Source organism: Ovis aries, chromosome 26 (assembly GCF_016772045.2).
Source record: "Ovis aries strain OAR_USU_Benz2616 breed Rambouillet chromosome 26, ARS-UI_Ramb_v3.0, whole genome shotgun sequence".
Lineage (NCBI taxonomy): Eukaryota > Metazoa > Chordata > Mammalia > Artiodactyla > Bovidae > Ovis > Ovis aries.
In genome coordinates, this window is record NC_056079.1 from 15,135,524 (window position 1) to 15,156,865 (window position 21,342).

The window sequence follows — 21,342 nt, forward strand, 5'->3', positions numbered from 1 at the left end:
TGGGATAATTCCCCAGAGAAGCGAACAGCTACCCACTCCAATATTCTTGCCTCAGAAATCCCATGGACACCTCAGTCCATGGGGTCGCATAGAGTCGGACACAACTGAGCAACTAGCACTTTCTTCACTTTCTTTCACCCTCCACAGCCAGTCGAGGGTATCAAGGGAGGGCCCAGGGCAATTTTAAGGAGCCTGGTGGGCTGCCGTCTATAGGGTCGCACAGAGTTGGACACGACTGAAGTGACTTAGCAGCAGCAGCAATAATGGATGGGAGAGATTTATCATGGGCTTTGTGTCTGTAGTTTTTATATTAGTGACATTTGAAGCATAAAATTGATTTGTTCACCACCTCAAAGTAATCTCTGATGCTATTAGATTTTGCTACTGAGTTGATTTATCAGTTTGTGTTGTTTTTTTTTTTTTTTTCGGTAATCCAAGTAACATATTGAAAAATGATAGCCAAACCTGGCTTATGATTAGAGCCAGTTCACCTTTTACCTTTGGCAACTATAGGATTTCTTTGGGCTGTTTCTGGAGCCTAATTTATTGATGAGCTCCAGTGCCCAAGTGCAAGGAGCAGCAACTTTCCACCTGCAAAAACCAGAGGCTCCACCCTTTGGAACAGAACCTGAGGAAGAATGAGAGAGAATTCCAAGCTAAGATGCTGTTATTTTCTCAGAGGGGAGCAAAGACCAAAACGATGTTTGGAAAAGTAGCTCTGCTTGCTATGGTTATGTGTTTGTTTGTTTGTTTTTTTAATGCATATTTAGGAAACTTTGAGTAAGGCTCTTTAAAAAAAAAACTGGTCCTTGATAAAGCCATGGAATTCCACAGCTACCAGTAGGGACCAGCCACCAGTGCATGAGTCAGCCTCCTGGCGGTGCTGAGGAGACTAAAGTGCCCAGCCTCCCTGGAAGCAGAAGTGGCTTCTGACCATCTGGAGAGAAGAGGAACACTGAGACAATGTAAGTCACTGCTGCAAAAACCAGTGCCTTATGGGAGTGACCCTAGAGCCTCAGTCAGGAGGCAAGACGGCATGGTTTTGCCAAGAGCAAACAGCGCCGGGAATTGGCCCTGCTCTGAGCCACTCCTGGGAACGGCAGAGACTGTCAGAGGAGATTTAATTACTTTGAGTTTCCTGCCTTGTTGATACCCCACCGAGAGTCAAGCCTTGAGGGAGATAGAGACAGAGCCTTCATGTTGTCTTAAGTAACAACAAGAGAGAAAGAAAAAAAAAACAACACATTTTTTTTTTTTTTTACCTGAAATCTTAGTGGGATTGGATATCAGAACTAATTAGATACCAACTCATTAACACGTGGACCTCTGATTCCTGGCCATCTGGGGCCAGAATTACAGAGACAAATGTGTGAAGCTGTATAACCTCAGAGTAAATGGACTTTTAGGCCAGCGCAGTTTTAGGTAGGGAAGAAACTACACAGATATGTTAGTTAACGTACGTGTTGACGGATGAGGAAATAATTTTGGAGATGTTGCAGAGGCCAAAGCAGAATGGGCCAGAGTGGACTCGTTTGCCAGGAGTTTACAAAGCTAATGGAGGACTCTGTGTTGCCCGTGTAGACAAAACAAATACGAAAATGGAGATCAGAGCCTCTGATGCAACCCCCAAAAGAAACTGCATGCCTACTGAGTGTATGCCCATTAAACTCCTTATAAACCAAAAATTAGCTGTTCTTTGGGGAATTGTTGCTCACCTGCAGCCCTAACTGGGTGCTGTGGCTTAATTTTCTGTCTGGTAGGGCTGGTTGCTAAGTGTATTCACTGGGGAAATAGTAAACTGTTCAAATGTAACCATTTATATGGCTACTTGCAAATACCTCCTTTTACCTGTCTCCTAATATGGAGAGATTCCCTGCTGTCGTGGGCTGACCTGGATACTGGAATGTGGCACAAAGCAGGTTTGAATCCCAGCTCTGTAACTCACTAGCCCAGGGACTTAGAGAAAGTTAACACTTCTGAAGCTCTTCCCCATATGTAAATGAAAATGATGATACAAAGCATCATATTAAGAGTCAACTATATGTATCACATATGTATAAGTTATAAACCAGGGGTCTAAATTTCCTCATCATCCCCGCAATGCTGTCTCTTTCCCACTGGAAAATATCAAGAATATAGACAGCATCTGTATTCAGAACCTACACACCTGAAATCACATATTTGAAAAGAATTTAAGCAACAATTCATTGTGGTTAGACTTCTCTACATTTACTGAGAGACTTTTAAAAGACTATATTCAGTTTCATCACCCTTTTAAAAGAATAAACTGAAAATATTTCCATCAAAATCATGCCAATGGAAAGCAACGATATTCTGAGCTTAGTCCTTTACAGAAAGAATTCAGATGTAATGAGCAGAAAATTGCCTTAAAGAAAAAAATTGAAAGAAGTGACAACTTAATTAAACTCAGCTACTGGTCAGACTTTATATTTGTCTTTCCAAACTGCTAATGAATTCTGACCCATTTAGTTATGAAAAAATGTATATCCTGAAGAATCTGTATCCCTTTTGAGGTAATTAATGTATATCTATTAGACAAAATGCATGTCTGTTATTCATAATATTTGATCTTTAAATTGGCATTAATATGCTACATTTAGACTAGTAGGGGAAACCCCAGCCAAATTATATAAAGCAGCTACTGAGATGAAAGGCATTCTACAAAGGGGGACCCAATCTCAGAACCAGTTAACATAGTCATGAATACTTTATGGGTTCTACAGCACATTAGCCACAAACAATTTCCATCCTAGGAAATACACTCAGTGTAGCTACTGATGCATAAAAAATATTTGATCCTAATTAGACCTAATGAATGAATTTTAACTCTGTAGCCACTATGCTTTGTAGGACACCGACCCATGAATACCAAAATAAGGTTTTAGAGGAGTGGATATAGAACCACGGCTGTTTAAACACCAGCACTATTGTTCATTTTCCTGTCATTTAATGATGATGAAGAACTGTCTGGAAGTCTTTTTTAAAAAATAGGTTTTGGTAAAAAACACATCAGGGAACTATAAGTTGTATAAAGATGCAATAAGATCTACTACTTTACAATAAGAAAATCTTAAATTCCCTTTGTTTAACTTATTTTAATACATGGAGGAGTTCAAGGTAAAAGATGCCTCCTAAATATCTAATCTGGAAAGTTTTAATTTGGAACTTGACAGGTTCAAATCTGTTTTTAAAGATTATTCATAAAAATACTCTTTTCAGATAAAGTAGAAAGGATAACAGTTTCATTTGGGGGGATTTAAAAAATTAATATCTTGTGGATTTTTCCTTGTGTTAGAATAACTGATATCCTCCTAGAAAGCAGAAATATTTAATGAGCATTGTCCAAAAGACATATATGTAACTTACATACTTTCAAATGAAATCAAAAAATTAAATTCAATATTTTTAAAAATTCTTGTAAAATCATAGTACCATTGGATTTGAGTTTCTGAAATTATTCCTGTATCTTTTAATAATATAAAAATTCAGAAATATATCTTCATATGTAATCATTAAGTCTTTTAGGCTATGTTGGCATATTTCACTATGGATTCATGTAGCTATATAGTGTCACCAACTGTGTAAGCTTGGCCAGTGTCTATAATTGACAAGCCCTGTGTTTTAGTGGCTTAACACAGGAGATTAAATATCCAGTGCAGGTCAGTGGAGGGTGGGAGTGAGAGTGGGAAGGGGAGGTGTCTATTCCACCCAGTCATTTAGGAACAGACCTGGTCAGTTATCATGCCCAGACTACCCTCTTGACCTTGTGAGTAATCATGCTCCTTTCCTTCTGGAAAGAGCAGTCCTGTCCAGTTCAGGGAAAGATCTGATTAGTGTCCCCTGCACCTTTGTCTTAACAGGGGGAAGAGTCACTGTCACCTGGAATGTGACTATCGATTCTGCCATTCATTTGTCATTGTTGTTATTTTTCATTTGCTAAGTCATGCGCAATTCTTTTGCGACCCCATGGACTTCAGCTTGCTAGGCTCTTCTGTCTATGGAATTTTCCAAGCAAGATTTTAACTGGCAGACATTAGCAGAGGAGATAAAACAACAAAAATTGTCACAGAGCTTGGAAGTAGCACCAAGTCTTGAAAGCTGGGTTTGACTACCAAGAGGGGCTAAAGCATTCATTAACTTGGATCACAATGGCTAACGGTCTCATGTGGACCTTCTTGTCACTCATCAAACATCACTGCATAGAACATACCCTCAATGGCTCACTGAGGTAAAAATCTTTCATTTGTTTATCTCACTGATCCTGATTTCATACCCAGTTACATGTATTAAAAGATCAAGTTTCACTTCAAATGTTAGAAAATAGTTCTGCAGTAAATATCAGTGTGTATACTATCATATGTGAAACAGATTGCCAGTCCAGGTTCGATGCATGAGACAGAGCACTCAGAGCTGGTGCACTGGGATGACCCAGAGGGATGGGATGGGGAGGGAGGTGGGAGGGGGGCTCAGGATGTGGGACACATGTACACCCATGGCTGATTCATGTCAATGTATGGCAAAACCCACCACAATATTGTAAAGTAATTAGGCTTCAATTAAAATAAATAAATTAAAAAAATATATCAGCAATGCATTGGTGTTTAGTGAAAGTCACTCAGTCTGACTTTTTTCGATCCCATGGACTATAACAGTTCGTGGAATTCTCCAAGCCAGAATACTGGAGGGGGTAGCCTTTCCCTTCTTCCTCTTCTCCAGGGGATCTTCCCAACCAGGGATCGAACCCAGGTCTCCCACATTGCAGGTGGATTATTTACCAGCTGAGCCACCAGGGAAGCCCAAGAACACTGAAGTGCGTGGCCTATCCCTTCTTCAGCGGATCTTCCCAACCCAGGAATTGAACCGGGGTCTCCTCCATTGCAAGCAGAGTCTTCATCATCCAAGCTACCGGAGAAGCCCTATATTGAAATTTGAAGAGTAAAATTCCCTTGCTGCTCTTCAAGTTTTGATTTCTGGATAGGAAAACACAACTAAACTTTATATCAAATTTTAGTCTTTAACTGTACATTTGAGCTTTTAGAGATTTTTTTTAAAATTTCCCTTTCATTGTTAACCTGATATTTTAAAGACTTCAGAAACTAATGCTGTTATAAAATAATTTCAAGATAGGAAAATAGCATTTACCTTCAATATCATTTGTTGCAATGCAACATCACAATTCTATTTTAATGGTTATTCTGAGTCCTTAGAAATTAAAACACTGTGTTTACCTTTTTCAGGATAACATAATCAAACACAGAAGCACAATAAAAGTCTAGCAGAGAGAAACCTGTTTGGTATAGGACTGTATTGTATAACACATCACACAGATGAGAGCATACATTAGTTCAGCTGTTTCAAGTCCTTAAAGCATCTGCTTTCTCTCCAGCTAGGAGATGGTAAAATTCAGGCTTAAGTGTTTTAACAATAATTTCCATAATGGTGGTTTTCTTATTTTACTCTTATTATAGGAGTTATTTGCAAGACAGCTTGTACAAATTGGCTGATTCACGCATGTGATTGAGTGTAATAAGTGGAAACTACTATAGATTGTTAACATGAAGGTTGATAACCAGAATATCATGTAATTCTTCACGCAATTAGTAAGACTGGTGGTGCAGAAACTCTCAGGTTCTAAACAACAATTCACAGATTGCCATTAAATCTGCATGAATTTGTTTGTGTTATACCTCATTTTTTTGGAGTAAATGTGTTTATTGATATCAGTTTTATATAATTCAGTGAAGTAATCTATAAGTATAAAAGCATTTTTATTTTGGGTATTGCCATGGTCCATGTAAACACTCAGCAGTCAGAAAGTGGATCTGCAGGAAGCACTCCAAGTCTCATGGTGAAGTTTACCGACCTGAAGACACATATTTCATTAAACACTGGCACCATGGGCTCAAGTGGTCCAGTGACTGTGGAATCTGTGACTGCTGGGCATGTGGAGTAAAAATAATGTGGAAGTTTAAATCGATCAAAAAAGCTATTACCCACCAATAAAAACACTTCAGTTTTTTAAAAATTAAATATCACGCCAAAGACCTTCCAGAATTATACCACTCCGCCAAATTGCTCTTGTCAGGGTCACTAATCCTCTCCAATTTGTGAAATTCACTGGCCAAGTCTCAGTTGTCATCTTACTTGATCATGCCTCCTCCTCTGATACAATTTTCCCTCTTGGTTTCCAGCACACGGCGCCCTCTTGCTTTTCCTCCTGTCTCTCTAGATACGTCTTCTCAGGTCCATTGATTGGTTTCTCCTCTGCGTCCTGACCTCTCAATCTTGGAATGTCCCAGGGATCTAGATACCCATGGAAGAACCAGCCACTTCTTGTCACCTCTTCCATTCCCACCCTGTCCAAAGCCGTCATCTTCTCTCACTTGGTTATTGTGCTAGCTTCCTCCTTAGTTCCCTAGCTTCCACCCTTCCCTTGCAGATTTCTCTCAATAGAGCAGCCAGAGGGTAAGTGTAAGTGCCTTCTGTAGTGTAAGTGCCTCTCTGATCTCATCTTCCAGGTGCTCTCTCCTCTCTCGGCTGCAACTGGGTCAGGCTCCTTGCTGTACCTCGAACAGGGAAGCCTTGGCTCCTTGGGGGCATTGGGGGGGGCACATCCTTCTGCCTAGACTACGGTTCCCCCAGAGATCCATATGGACAGCTCCTCACTCCTTCATGTTCTTTGCTCCATGTTTAAAATCCCGAGCCACAGTGTCTTCAACACATTCTCCACATCTTTCTTAGTCTGTTGTATTTTAAAAGCACTCTGTTACTTTCTCACCTACTACGTAATTACTTATTATATTTATCTTCTATTGTTTGTTTCTTTTCATGGGAATGTAAGCTCTTTGGGGGCAGAAATTTTGATCAGTGCTGTTCACTGATGTGTCCCAAGAACTCAGAGCAGCGCTTTCCTCTTAGAAGGTGCTCTGATTGCCTCTGTCTGAGTGAATGGCTGTGCTGTTAATATCTCTAGAGAGACAAGGAACTTGGTCTAAGTTTAGAAATGAAACATGTCCTGTGGTGCACCAAATGCCAGAGGAAAGAACAGTTTCTGGGTTAAGAGATGAAGTAGGAGTTAAAACTATTTCTGCCTAATGTAAGGAAAGCACCTTTCAAGTAACAGCGATAAAAGAGTTGATTGCTTTTTTTTCTCAGTAATTCTCCTAATACCAAGCATTGTCAGGTTCATAGATGAGGGTAAGGTTTTCCATTTGATATATTTAGAAATCAAATAAGATGTGTGTGTGTGTGTTGGAAGGAAGAGGGATGTCTTTTCCTAAGGGCTGAGCTACATGACTATAGCATAGGACAGATTTATTGACCGTGAGTAAAGAGAACACGGAGAAGGCAATGGCAGCCCAGCCCAGTATTCTTGCCATGGACAGTATTCTAAGTCAGCTTCAGTAATCACGCAAGGTCAAATCTTCAACTTCTATAAAATACTCTATGCCACAGCACTTTCATATTCCTATGAGGCAGATTTCTGTTTTCTACTCAAAGTTGGCTCATTCAGGAATTGCACAGTTTAGGGATTCTAGCAAATATTCTGATTCTCCTTTTTTTGACATATTTCTATTGCCCATGAATGCCCAGGTTTCCCAGTTCTTGGGTTCAGACTTATATTAGGAATACAATATTCATTGAATTGGAAGTGCTTTGTTTAATACTCTTTAAACTGGAAGTTCATTGTTTATTGCTCTCTCTGATTCCTTTTTGCTACTGTTCATGGTAGCATGAGGAAGGAATAATCTGAAAAATTAACAAAAGATGTCTACACAGATACCCACTTTGTGATTTCAAACAGCAGTTTCTAGAGCAATACTGATCCCTGGAAAAGAAATGTTATAAATGTGCTCAGCTACCTTTTACAAATATAAGTTTATGATTATTTCTGGAAAAATTCCCTGGTGGCTTAGTGGTAAAAATCTGCCTGCAATACAGGAGATGTTAGTTTGATCTCTGGGTTGGAAAGATCCCTTGGGGAAGGAAAAGGCAACCCACTCCAGTCTTCTTGCCTGGAAAATGCCATCGACAGAGGAGCCTGGAGGGTTACAGTCCATGGGGTGGCAAAGAGCTGGACACAATCGATCACAGTAAATACCTAAAGTAAATAATGCATTAAAAACCATGTTTCTTTCTCTCTCTCTTTTTTTTTTTTTAGTTGCATGCAGGTATTTTTGTTTGAAAACCTTGGAATTCTTAAAATAAATTAGTCTCATTGCTGATTTTGAAAAATGTAAATAAGGGTATATGAAGCAGAAGAAATATTATTATCAGTACTACTCTGAATAATATTATTAAAGCAGAAAATATTTTAAATAGTTGCCATTATAGATACATAATAAAAATTAACAGATATAACCCCAACCATGAGATTTAATTCACATTCATACACATATTTGTGTTGGTCTATGGAGGAAATATGTTTTACGTTGAAAGTATGTATTTCTTTGAAATGTAGTTCAAAGTGAGGAAGAGAACTTTAAACATTTTCTTTCACTTTTAACTCCTTACATGCCTCAAAACAAACACATGAACATATGTCAAAATACTTGAATTCATAGCTGCAATCAGTAAGGTCTTTATTCATTGAGAAATTGTGTTTCAATATCCCTCTTGTTAGACATTTCCTTGGATGTTTATCTTGAAAATCCTACTTAAAGCTCAAATAAGTTTTACTCAAAGTCACATTCATCTTTCATAAATCATTTCAGAAATCATACTCCTTCAATATTTAAGCAGGAGCAAACACAACACTATATAATCCATGGAGAATTTATATATATAAGCTAGTATATATATATATATATATATATAAACTAGTTTGTATGTATATATACACACATACATATAAATTAGTGTGTGTGTACGTGTGTGTGTGTATATATATATATATATATATATATAAGTTCAGTTCAGTTGCTCAGTCATGTACAACTCTTTGCGACCCCATGAACCACAGCACGCCAGGCCTCCCTGTCCATCACCAGCTCCCAGAGTCCATGCAGACCCATGTCTATTGAGTTGGTGATGCCATCCAACCATCTCATTCCCTGTCATCCCCTTCTCCTCCTGCCCTCAATCTTTCCCAGCATCAGGGTCTTTTCAAATGAGTCAGCTCTTCGCATCAGGTAGCCAAAGTATTGGAGTTTCAGCTTCAACATCAGTCCTTCCAATGAACACCCAGGACTGATCTCCTTTAGGATGGACTGGTTGGATCTCCTTGCAGTCTAAGGGACTCTCAAGAGTCTTCTCCAACACCACTATATATATATACTAGCACAGCTAGCTATCATTCTAAAGATATTTTCCACAGGACAAAAAGTCCATCACATGCACTCACTTGTATCGAGAGGGTGGATGTTCACAGTGATGGCTGACGTATCTATTTTTGGAGGAATCGTGTCCATCTCTCTTCATTCTTTACCCTCAGTAATTGGTAAAAGGGACCATCATTCCTGGCACAGGAAATGCTTCTTCTGGTTGCTACCCCAAGTGACTCACCTTCCTAATAATTTCACTAAATTCCAAATCTAGCTGTCTTTTTGTCCTTGACCCTTGGTCCTCACAGTTGTGAATTCTGCTCTTCCAGCATCCTTTATCTTTCTTTCGTGGCTCTTATTACAGTTTTAATTATATGACTATTTGGCCAATTACCTTTCAATAACTATCTCCTACTGCACAGGGATGGGGGGTGGTGTGGGGGGATGGCTAGTTCTCAGGGACTGTCACAGAGGCCAGAACAGACTACTGAGTAGCCTCTTAATAAACGATTACTGATCAGATGACTAAAGATCAATGGTGAAAGAAACGTTAAAAGATCCAGAAGTTTGGTATTTAGAATTTCACTCTTTATATCCTACTATTCAGATAAAGTTATATTTACTATAATTATGATAGTCATTCAATGAGTGGGACCTTTATGGTGTCCCCCCAAACAGCTCCATTCCTTGTTTTTGTATTTTTTAATGGACTATTAGAGCTTGGTACATTTAACACTTGACTGTGCTTATGTTTAAGAAGAGCGTTCTTACATATAAATCAGAGAGGAAGGAAATTAGGAATTTATTAGTAAAACCAATTGCATTTTAAGTGACCACAGATGATTTTAATACCTTGAGTGATTTCATATTTATTGAGTGAAATATTGTCATAAGGATCTTTTTATATTATTTCAGTCATTTCTTTGTTTTCTACTTAGTTCTGAAGATGTTCACATATTTTAGAGTTGAATGGCTATCATCAAAAAGATAAGAAATAACAAGTCTTATTGAAGATGTGAAGAAAGGAAACCCTTGTACACTGTTGGTGGAAATGTAAATTGGTGCAGCCTCTATGGAAAACAGTATGGAGGCTCCTCAAAAAATTAAAGTCATTTATTTCTCAAAGACTTCTTCCACTGTCACTTATGAATCACATGGGGTTTCTGGCTTAAAACTTTGTGTTCTTCCTATGGTCTTTTTTTTTTTTTTTTTTTTAACAAAATGTTCATCGCTTAGCCTTTGCCTACAACCATCACATTGTACATAATAAGTGCCAATGAAACAGGTTATTTGTGAACTACTGTTAGAAGGAGAATCGGAGGGAAAGGATTTTTTGAGAGAAGTAACTAGACTGACTTTGGATCTCTATTCCATGGCTGGCACAGCGAGCCACACTTTTTCTTACTAATGAATCTGGAAAGGTTGCCAACTCTGCCTTTTGTCTGGGAAAACCCAGGGCTATTTATGTCTGAACACCATATATTGAGTTTTACTTCCATTGGTTGACATGACCATCTTTCCTGGTCCCGCAAGCCTGAGGAGAGAGCAAAGTGAATGTAGTTGCTATATGATAGGGGAGTGTGGTGTATGGGAAGTCTACATACCAAGCTTGTTTATTTCAACAAAGCATCTCTGCTTCAAGGGATTAGACTGGAGGGCAGAAAATATGGATGTCAAGAGTAATCAGGACAGTGCTGAGAAATTCTAGTCAAGAATGTTGCAGTGGCTTTTAAGCGAGGGCAAGGGGCGATATTGAAGTTGTGTGTGTAGGTAGACTCGACAGTGACTAAGCTGGTATGAAGGAACATTTGAGTGCTTGTTTAAGATTCTAATTCTGAATAACTCGGTGACACAATTATTAAAACAGAGCCCTGGGGAAGAAGAGCAAGTTGGGAATTGGAAGATAATGAGTTTTAAAAGTACTGAGTTTGAAACACACTGAAGATATTCATATGGGGTGTTTACCATTTCCTTATAGATGTGAGGCTGGAACTCATGAAAGAGATGAGGGATAGAGGCATAGATTTTAAGATAGTCACAAAGGAGGATAAAGGTGAACTGAGGGGATATTTGACCCGAGGAACAGAACCCAAGGGAACACCTTTAAGGTCAGGCAAAGAAAGATTCACCTGTCAGTGGAATTCAGGAGTGATCAGAGACTGGAGGAAAATATTTCAGTGTCACAGGAGGCAAAGGAGAAGAGACTTTAATGGTCAGGGAACTGACAGTGTCTAATGCCAGAAATCGAAAAGCCTCTTCCTCACATTTGTTTATAGATATTACTCTGGAAACTTAGGAAATATATTTTCTTTGAATTCTGTGATTTAAGATAAGGGACTTTTGGCTTGTACTGAATTTTCAGACTAAGTGTAAAATCACTTGCAATAAAAAAAAGACAGTTATTCAGTATAATCCATCATTCATCAAACCTCCTAAAAAAAAGATAGTGCTGCCTGCCAGCTTTTCCATTTTAGCATTTTGAAATAACTCTATGGATAAAACAAACAACAAAAAAATCAGAATGAAAATTCTCATTTGGCAGGTTCCTACCAAATGATAACGAAAAATCACTGGACTTTCCCCTGCCCCATGATATCAAAGTGTTAGTGTGAAAATTAAGGAACAGTTGTGTGTATGTAAATTTTTTAATAAATTTTAAGAAATGTGTTATTAAGTTACAGAGTGAAGTCTTTATAGTAAACATAGGTCGTCCTTACTTTGCACAGGATAACATTAACTGGAAACTCATGCATATCAAACCACTGCTATGGTCCTGTGGCCACTGAAAGGCTTGCCTATATGTTATAAAATCGCTTTTCACTAAAATTAATATTGTCTTCTCAATATTAGCAGCTGAGAAATATACTTAAAATTTTCAGTATATACAATGTTTATCTTAAATTTAAGGCATGGAAGATGCCAGCATTTACTCAGACATTCAAAAGATAAAAGGAATAATATAAAAATATCCATGTCCCCACGATTCATCTTAAAATATAAGACATTATGAATTCAATTAAATTCTGTGGTACACACCTCTGATTGAAATATCTTCCCTATGTCCCCCAAGGTAACCAGAATCTGAGAATCATAGTTTTTAGTGCATCTTTTATCATACAGGTTTTTAATTGATACTTTTTTTTTTTCTTTAAGGTAAAAGCAATTCTTTCCTATGGCTGGTTGTGAATTTTTAACTTGAAAAGTTGTTTTGGATTTTATCAGTGTCTTCTACCTTGAGACTGCTCAGTAGTCAGAGTGTCAGAGTGTCAAGTTTTAAACCTCAAGCTCCATATGCTTCATATATAGGATGGTGGCGGCAGTCTTTAAGAAGCAAATGACTGAAGCAATATAAAAAGACCCTTATGACAATATTCACTCAATAAATATGAAAATGCTTAGGATATTAAAAGTAGTTATTTGTGGTCCCTTAAAACACCATTTGCATTTACTAGTAACCTCTTAATCTTCTTAAATTAAAAAGCACGTCATGTGTTAGTGAAAGAAGCTATAATGTTCATTGAAAAATGCAAACTGATCTTCTGCCAAGTATTTTTGCATGTAATTTTTTGTATGCTCTTATATAGTCATTCAGAATGTTGATTAGGAAAAGGATGTACATGATTTAGGCACAAGTGATTTTTAACCTCAATGCTTTTTGTTTAATTTCAATATACAAAATAGGTAAAATGTTATAAAGAGGATAAAACTCTCACTGTAATCAAAATCAAATTTTCTTACCTTAGCATAAATATTATCACTTCATTTCCAGACAAGTTTTTACACAAACTATGGCTATTAAGTGATGGATCTTACCATGTGAGATAAAGTGCAAATGCCAACTTTAATTTTGGAATATAAAATTCATCCATTCATTTATAAAGTAAAGTAGCTTAAACACTAAAATGAAATATGTTTTATATTGAAAACTAATAGTCATCTTTAAAAAGCTTTTTGTTTTTTTACAAAGTCAACTTTCATTATTTTTTCTACAAAAAATTGTCTTTTGCCGAATTTACCATTTCACTCAGTTTTTCGGTCTCTTGGTTTTTAAAAGTTTCTCATCATAAGTCACAGTCTTTTGTGATATCAATATAAAGTTTAGAACTTGTTTATATGTACTTTTGGTTTTATCTTGCTTTGAATGAAAAAAATCGTATTTAATATAAAAAAGAAAATTTCAGGGATTTAATTTTATGCCCCACATCAATAGTAAATTATTGAGTTTTATAGCAAATAATTTATAAAATATTGTTTACATTTTATAAGTAAAATAATTTATATTTCAAATTTTAAAACATTTATAAACAAACAGAATGAGTTTATTTAAATTTTTAATTAAATAAAAATACTAAAAGATGTATATTTCAAAAATTTTTATTCAAAGCAATTTAATTTTTTTAAAATCTCAATCTCTAAGACGTGATACTCTGTAAGCTGTTTACTTCTTCCCAAAGTTATCATTTTACTGCCCTGTACAGTCAGGGATAATGACCACTTCTTACATCAGAAAGAGGTGTGGATCTCTTAGCTTGACATTTAGCATCCTTCTTGAATTAGTGCAAAACTTCCTCCTTAATCTCCAACACTCCCCTGCTGAATCCTTCAGTACAGACCCACTGTTCTGGACTATTCACAGATGTCCACGTGAAGGTCAACCAGATGCCAGACAATACCTTCAAACACTTGGCTTTGCTGGTACCACAAGGATGTGGTTTCTAGTCTAACTGCACATTTACTCAGCCATATTTGTTTGGGGATAGATTTCCATGCTTCTCTTTTCTTTTCTCTTTAAGAGAATGTTTTGGCTACGCCCTGTGGCTTGTGGGATCTTAGGTCCCCACTCGGAGGTTGAACCTGGGGGGAGCCCAGGCCCTCGGCAGTAAAAGTGCAGAGTCCTAACCCCTGGACTGACAGAGAATTCCCAATTTTCTGTCCTTAACCATGATCTTTAATCCCAGTATAATAAAAAAAAATTTAAAGTGAATACTTTCATAGTAAACCATACAAATGTGGAATAGAAAATAGTTTTGATCTACAGATCAAAACTGTGTTTGTTAACTATATTTGGTTGTATGCTCATTAAATTTGCAGACAGTGTACCTACACATAACTTTTTCAACATTCTTAGGTATTTTTAACACTAGGAATTCGTTCTAAAGTTGAGTGTTATGTGGTTTTAAAATATTTAAATGGTCAGGTCGAACAAACACAAAAGTTCTGAACACTGCTTGGAGCTAAATTCGAAACCAACCAAATTTCTTAGGTTTGCAAAACTGAACAAGAGAAGTACCACTAAGCTGAATGCATGTCAAGAGCAACGGCTCCACTAGAATTAAACCAATTCAAAGTTGTGCTTGGACCAGGATTTGTATCAGGTCAAAGTAACCAAAACACAGTGCTTTAATAACACAAGCTGTACATGTGTTTTTCCATTAAACTAAATTCACTTTCTTTTTTCAAGTCCAAATTTATCTTCAAAACAAGAGATTAGTGTTTCTGTCCTATCTTTTCTAATACTGGATTGACCTTTCAGTAGCAATTTTATTTAAGCTGTATCAAGTTACTAACGTGATTCTTTTCACTGACCTGCGTCTTGTTTTGATCACCAAGTCATAACTTTTGGTTCATTATACCACTGGCACATGCTTGTCTTTCTCTGTAATCTTCATCCTACTTTTGATTATTTGGTTATTTGATTATTTGATTATTATTTCTCAGTGAAGTACAGAAACTCAGAAATTGTTATGATTCCAAATAGCGTTCCCCTCATAGCTTGGACTAACTATTTTCTTATTATCCTTTGGCTTTTATTTTTAACTTGTTTTATATCTTTGTATTATGTAATGAGATGGAACGGTACACTTTGAAAACTCTTGATATGAGAGCCAACCTACCATTGACTATTTTCTAGGGATGTAAAATAGATACTGTGGCAACGTTGGGGATCAGTGTCCTCACCTGTACATTGGGAACACACTGCCTGCATGACCAACCCCATATTAGTAGGAATACCACCCTACCTTAAGACAGATGACCCAGGAAATCAGTTATTGAAAGTGAAACAACTATGCATGGGGTGAAATAAAAGCACAGTCTATTATCTCTGATAACCCTGAGTATTAAATAAAATTACAGGTGTGGGTATTTTGCAGGTAGAGTTTTAGTTTCCAGGACAAAGTTGTGTTAAAGAAGTCACTATTGAACAGTCCTGATTCCTCAGCCTCTGCACCAGATGGTCTCCTCTTACTTCCAGTGCTCTCATCTTTGTCTCCTTCTTCTTCTCAGTTGTTTCTCGTGTAAATGTAACATTTGCTGAACCAAGTTTACAAATCCCATCTTCCTTTCCAGCCACTCAACACACACACACACAACTTCACAACCCAGCCCATTTGGCTGTCACGCAACAGCTCGAGGTCAAGCTTTTCTGAAGAAAATTGACTGCTGAGGATTCCTTTACCCTCAGTATACATTACAAGTAACGTTACTAAACTTTTCAATGCTTACAATGTTCCCTAGGAGTGTGTCAGTTGAGCAGGCCAAAAAAAAAAAAAATCTGTAAGTTTATTATTTTTCCACCAATATATTTGACACCACCTTTGGAGAACGAACAAAAGGCATACTGTCAAGCAGATAGACCTGGACAAAATGTTACTGTTTGTTCCACATGAGCACAGAAGTATATTTAAGCAAAGAAAGCCACTCCATGACTCTCCTGGGACTGACTTCCTTCAGCTGAATTATACCAACATGTTCACACCACTTGCTTCAGACTGTGTTGGAATTTTAAAATGCAGACTTCTATTTGCCAATTGCTTCAATACCCCAGTGATAAAAATTCACGTTAGGATTGAACCTGGCTTTAAAGTATCACAGAACAAATGGAAGTTTATTGCAAAAATGTATGTATACATGAAATTATAGTCAGAGATGTGAAAACAAGGGGTGCCCTTGTTTGACAGATTCTATACTTCTACAGGACAGCCTCAAAGTCACCAGAAGTCACTTGACTTGGGATTATGTTTCAAATCCAGGCTCAGTGACATTCATGAAACTTTTGGCAAAACATGGGCCAAGTTTCGAGCAAGGCTGGGTAGAATACTTCTTTCATGTGGAAGCTGTGTGAAACTCAGTGGTTTTGGCTACGTTTATCCTTGAGTTTCACATTCAAACAAGCCAAAGTTTCAAAGTAAAATTAAGAGGCAAAAGGAAACAAAAAAACAAAAAAACCAACAGAACAGGAAAAAAATGGCTTGTTCAAGAATGGAATGGCTTCTATCACATTCCAAACACATTTCAGCCATTGGATTCTGCAACTGAACTGCTACTGCTGCTGCTAAGTCGCTTCAGTCATGTCTGACTCTGTGCGACCCCATAAACGGTAGCCCACCAGGCTTCCCCGTCCCTGGGATTCTCCAGGCAAGAACACTGGAGTGGGTTGCCATTTAACTAGCATTGCCTTTTTAGCAGCACATTTCTCCTCAGCAATGCCAAATCAAGAATGCCTAGTATTAAAGGGAAGACCCCCACCGAAGGTAATGAAGGATATGCTCAAAATGACCAAAGGATTTCAAGTTTTGACTATACACACATCACAGAAATGAGATGATTCAAAAGCTCTTATAATAAAGATCGGAAGAGAGAAAATTAGTAATTAAATGTCCAGCTTTGGGAAATTTAAAAAAAAAATTAGACTGAACAGCTCTAGGTTTTCCTTCAATCTCAGTCCTAGTTCTAGAGATCATGTTGCATCTGCTTCTAATCCAGAGGGACGTCTCCCATAATTTACTCCCTAGCTCCACCCTCTGAACCTGAGTCCGGCGGCCACTGGCTTCCTTTCTTGTCAGCACGATGCAGGGCACAGGGTGTGTCCTGTGTCAGCTCTGAGGAGCCAGGGTCCCTGCCTGGCACTTAGTCTCCTGACAGGATTAGGCTCGTCCTACTGTTCACCTTCACCAGGACGCAAGGCCAGATTGCCATGAGACGACAAACTCAGTATCTGGCTGAGGACTTTGAAAACACCCTTTGTTTGCAGTAGAGAAGAAAAGAGTGACAAACAAATGTGATATACCCACGAATTTTCTTGAAAACAAAGAGAACATCTAAAGGGTGACTGAATGGCTAGAAAGTGCTACACTCTGCCTATTTTAGGAAATACATTTTTTTCATTCCTTATCCCTCATTCAGCAGAAGTTTCACTAGCATAACAGACTTCTGGCTACAGAGAATTTTTTTTTTCTCCTTTCCTTTTTTTCTAGTTTTCCTTTGTAACATGTTCTTTTATTTCTTAAAAAAATTTTTTTTCTTCTTTTACTTTCTTTTTTGAAAAAAAAAAAAAAAATTACCTGCAAGATGTGTGTTTAAAATGCTTGCTTTCTTTCGACATATGGTGAGATACCAATAAACTTCTTTGGAAATAAGAATCTCTAAATTCCAAGGATTTCAGTGTCCCTGTTAAACAGCAACAGTAAGGGCCCCAAGGCATATGGCAATTTAGAGGCACTTACATGAGGGGTTGATAGAGTCTGGTCTGTGCACCATTATTTCCTGCTTGATTTTAGACATCTGCTGAGTGGAGCAGAGAGCTATCATAAACTCTGTGATGGTCAGAGAAACCTGCCATAGAAGTCTTTGCTTTTCTGCTGGGGGGAGGGGGATCCCTGTACTAATAAAACCTAACACATATCAGTGAGAGAAAACCAAAACCCAATAGATTATTCCAAGGAAATGATATAAAAGCCTTAAACAAAAAAGAAGACGACTTTTTACCGAACATAGTAAATACCCACAATCAAAGTAAATGCCATGTTTGAAGTTAAAGTCCACAGATCAAAGTGCTTTGCAAAATGTCAAGACCAAGCGTAAGGTGGGGGAGGGAGAAAGCACAGAAAACCCTCCAAACTATTATATTGTCATAGTAGAGAAAGAAAACTTCTAGCCGAAGACCATCGGCTAGGTAAGGAAACCTCAAAACTGAGTCACTGAATTGTGGTAGGAAGATACAATACAAAAGCAAACAAAAAATTGTTCTAATTCCACAGTAGCAATGAACAAAGCAGTGGTGAAGGAAGGTAATAAGATAGAGCCGCTCATTGTCCTTAAAGAATAAATCACTAATCTAGCTCCTTTACTCAGGTAGTTGCATCTTTTCCCTTAAAAAAAAAAAAACAACACCCTTAGAAAGTTAAAAATAAGTAAACCCCGTCTAAACAAGAAAATGAGGGTGTCTGAAAGGCTCTGGGATGACCCTGGCAAGCAGGCTTAATTAGCGTTCTGCACCGGCTCAGGCTCAGGCACAGACAGCTCTGTTCTGCAGGTCAGCATCGTCCAGAGCGCGTTCAGCACTGTTTAAAGCTGCAGTCGCAGAAAGGCACTCAGGCGGCTGCTGCTGGACTGTGGAACACTGTATCTACCTGGAGGGCGTTCAGCACCCCCAGAACCGTCACCCCCCACCCCCTGCTTATTTTCACCATTGACAAGTTATTTAAAAAATACTGAGTCCATGTGATAACCCAACAAAATAATTCCAGAATTAAAAAAAAAAAATCTTACCTACAGGCAGCCAGGTTCAACAGTTGCTCTGAAGAGAGGAAGTAGGAGTCAGTGGCCTTTTACATGTGGAGGTTGTTTATTTAGCCCTTTTTAAAAGGTCTTGAACTCTAGAGGTTTAAGATTAAGTCCAATCCAAGTGTCTGAAAAAAAAAAAGGTGGGGGGGTGGGCAAGAGAGAAAGCAAGTGAGAGAGAGAAAGAATCTCAGCTGCTGGGTGGTGCTACTGTTCTGAGAGCATTTGAGCTATTTTCAGCATTTAACAGCAGCCGGGGCTGTCTGCAAGGGATGAAAAAACCTTGCCTGGATCGCCACATCCCGCCCCCCCCCAGGGGTGTGTGTGGGGGGGCAGGGACACAAACCAGGAAACCCACAACAACTTGCTTCACTGTGCAAATATTCATTTATATTTTGAGGAAAACTGCCAGCATGATTGAAAGCAAAACACACAGTAACAACAACAAAAAAACTTAACTGGAATCTTAAAGAAACATAGTACTTTGCCATAATCCTTGCGTTTTCAAAATGATTCACCTGATTCGTTGAAAATCAGATGTCCTATTTATGCCGTATTGAGAGGAAAGACTTTTCTTCTGATAGTTCCTGGCCGGCTTATATGGGTCTTAAAAAATATTTTACATTTCTCTCTGGGAGGAATAACTGTTGTCAGCCTGTCCTCCTTAAGACTGAAGACAAATGATTTATTTCTAGCCCACACCCACATTTCCAGTCTCATCAACCATGCTATTTTTGAAAGCTACTGGGTTAAGCTGTTGACATTTCTTATCTCTTGGCAGAGATTGGGGGCCATTCAGTGACAAGATGCAGACAGGCACCCATCCCCTGCTCTCTCCCCGCTCCAAAGGCCAGTGAAGAAATACTTCAGACTGGGTCACCAGCAATGACTGGCAAACTCTGAGCTTTCATTTTGTTTGTAGAATGATGAATTAAGATCTGGAAATTGTATTCATTCATTCAACAAACATTTTTGTGGCAAAACTTCTGATATGCCAAGCACTCTGAGAATACAATAGCGGACAGAATTAATTTCTTTGCCTCGAAAAGTTTACAGCACACAAACGCAGCGAGAGTAAGGACAGAATTTGTTACAGACGTTTACAGCTTCTTTTCCACAGGCTATTTAAACCATGGCAACTGAAGATGTGGAGATCTCTTACTCTGACCCAGGGAATATATGCGTCATCAGACCGACTCCTGACGGCCATTGCTTCATTAGGCTTTTTGCAACATTCCGAAAAAGGAAAATTAGTTACTTCCTACCAAGGAAACACTTAAGTATTTGTATAAAAGCCTCTGTTCTAGATGAAATCCCTGAAACCTCTGAACTCCCCATTCTTTGTAACAAAGAAAATGCGTGTGCAGTCAGGAAGTACTGCTGAGAGATAAAAGGAGATCCCCTGATCTTAGTCCATTATAAAAACCACCTTGATATATTTTATAGTGAATATTATGAAGGCTGGCTACCAGAGGCTCACATCAAATTCAGTTCTTTCCGTGTAACTGATTAAAGAAAATACTGAGGAAAGAAATAGGTGAGGCAGATTGAGGTACAAACTTCCAGTTGCAAAATAAATTGAGTCACAAGGTGTGAAATGGACAGTGTGAGGATTATATATAGTCAATAATTATGTAATATCTTTGTATGGTGACAGATGGTAACTAGACTTACTGTAGTAATCATTTTGAAATGTATAGAAATATCAAATCACTATGCCATGTAACAGGGACTAAACTTTTTAACTGTTTTTCCTTTTGCTCCTTATAGTAATTTATAATGAAAAGGAAAATGCATTTAAAAATGGACCTTCCTTGAGAAACTGGAAGTTAAGGGAACAGATAAAGATTAACTATTTGAGTACTAAGTCAACCATTATTTTTAAATTACAAACTGGGTGCTTTTCACACCAATACTGAGAGAAGCCCATTGCTTCACATTGAACTATTTTTAGAGTCATTTTATGTCCATCTGTACTTGAATGAACAGGTTATGACCCAACTCCCTGTTCCATTTAGGATGAGTCCTACCCTGCCAAGTAACTCACCCAGGGCTCCCTTGTTCCCCAAAGATCTTGACTGTCCAGATAGCCTGTCCCTAAGAACTTTTCAACAGATTTGGCATCACAGAAGAGTGCAACTTGAGGCATATTTTTAAAGGTTAGAGTACTTACCCAACTACTATGTCTTTTGTAAGTTATTAATAACGTAACAGTTATATCAACTGTACTGTTAATGGTTTTATTTCTTTTTTTTTCTCCTTTGTGTTTTTTTTACCAAAAAAATTGATTTAAAATCATTCAGAAATGCTTATATTAGAGTGGGCTTCTTATATTGATGAAACATTAAATGGGCCTTTGGCATAACTCTTCTTCTGTATAAGATGGGGTAATAACGCCAATCCATAGAGCTGTGGTCGGGTTTATATGATTATGCACATAAAATGCTTAACCAAGTAATGCCTGATACACGGAAAACATAAAAGTTAGTGATATTAT

At 37.9% G+C, this 21,342-nt stretch overlaps 1 protein-coding gene across 14 annotated transcripts in view; it reads right to left on the reverse strand.

Moving 5' to 3' along the window:
* SORBS2 (sorbin and SH3 domain containing 2) overlaps positions 1 to 21,342 on the reverse strand; it is a 209,376-nt gene that overhangs the window by 156,570 nt on the left and 31,464 nt on the right. For 11 of the 14 annotated variants that reach the window (XM_060407131.1, XM_060407128.1, XM_060407133.1 and 8 more), the window contains exon 2: positions 18,834 to 18,973. The gene's annotated coding sequence lies outside the window, so the exon portion shown is untranslated. Of the gene's footprint in view, positions 1 to 18,833; positions 18,974 to 21,342 lie in introns of those variants that run through there. The other 3 variants (XM_060407132.1, XM_060407129.1, XM_060407134.1) reach the window with 3 other exon arrangements.